Source organism: Neomonachus schauinslandi, chromosome 3 (assembly GCF_002201575.2).
Source record: "Neomonachus schauinslandi chromosome 3, ASM220157v2, whole genome shotgun sequence".
NCBI classification, from domain to species: domain Eukaryota; kingdom Metazoa; phylum Chordata; class Mammalia; order Carnivora; family Phocidae; genus Neomonachus; species Neomonachus schauinslandi.
Window position 1 is genome coordinate 81,055,136 of NC_058405.1, and position 1,264 is coordinate 81,056,399.

Consider the following 1,264-nt stretch of genomic DNA (forward strand, 5'->3'; position numbering starts at 1 on the left):
GGAGAGACAAATGAGGAGTTTTTTCTTAATTGGTAGAGTTTCTGTTGGGGTCATAAAAATATCTTGGAAATAGAGATGATGGTGCATTAACTATAGGGATGGACTTAATGATACTGAATTGTACACTAAAAAATACTGGAATGGGAAATACAATGTTATATATATTTTGCCAGAACTTTAGAAAAGAAAAAGCAACAAACTATTTGTTTTTTTTTAAGATGGAAGTTTTAAAATATAGGTAATTTTGTGCTCACTTCTGTAGGACATATACTAAAATTGGAATGATACAGAGAAGATTAACTTTGCTCCTATGCAAGGATGACATGCAAATTCATGAAGTGTTCCATATTTTTAAAACTAAATTTTTAAAATAAAACAAAATACAGTTACTTTTGAAAGAACAAGAAACCACCCAGTCATTGCAGTAGGCCGCATCATGTGAATGTGTCCCTAATGCTAGTTTGTTTGAGATTGTGGAGGACATCTTTCTGCAGGGGAACTAGCCTGAGTACTAGGGTGCCTCTTGCCACACCCATCCTTGGAGCCATCACCCCTCCTCCCTACCCAACCACCTACTCCAAATTGTGGCTCTTGAAGTCTTTCTTCTCCAAGTTGAGAGTCCCAGCCCTTTCATCCTTCCTTGGGGGCAAAGGATCCCTCTGCCTCACCTGCCAGTCTTCTCTGAGGATCTACTGAGTTTAGGCTGCAAACCTGGATTTTTGCACCCTGACTGATGCAGTTAACAGGCTACTGCCATATTTGTGCTCACCGTCAGGTGAAATCCTTTGCATTTGTCAGAAAGCAAAGGTTATGGCCAGAAGGTCTGAGACCCACTAGTCAATCAAGTAACCAGGGAGCGAGGTCAGAGAACCCTAAGGGCCCACGCCAGGAAAGAAAAGGGTTAGAGCCACAGTCCCAAAATGTTGTGAGTCCTGATGAGAAAACTAAGTGTATTATATGCTAAGTTGTCATGATGTACAGCGGCGCAGTGGTCTTCCCCGGCTTCCGACCGCATGCCTGCGCAGTGATCTGAAAGCCTTAGAGCGCGCAGGTGTGCGTCGCCTGATGATCTCCGCAGCTCGTAGGGTCCAGGCAGATTTAACCCCAACCGTCTCGGAAGGGCTCCGTCACACGGGGCCTAGTCTCGATTCCTACGCAGGATTCAGAGCTGGCTTGGAAGAAGGAGCTGGCCAATCTCGGGATGCAGGGCAGAGTCTTACAGAACCTTCTTTACAGAGTGCCTTCCTTGGACCGGATTATATTA

General features: G+C 44.5%; 1 non-coding gene across 1 annotated transcript; it reads left to right on the top strand.

Moving 5' to 3' along the window:
• The first annotated feature begins 246 nt into the window (after positions 1–246).
• Positions 247–353, top strand: LOC123324393. The gene has a single exon (XR_006539773.1). It is a non-coding gene; the product is annotated as a U6 spliceosomal RNA (small nuclear RNA).
• The last annotated feature ends 911 nt before the right edge of the window (positions 354–1,264 follow it).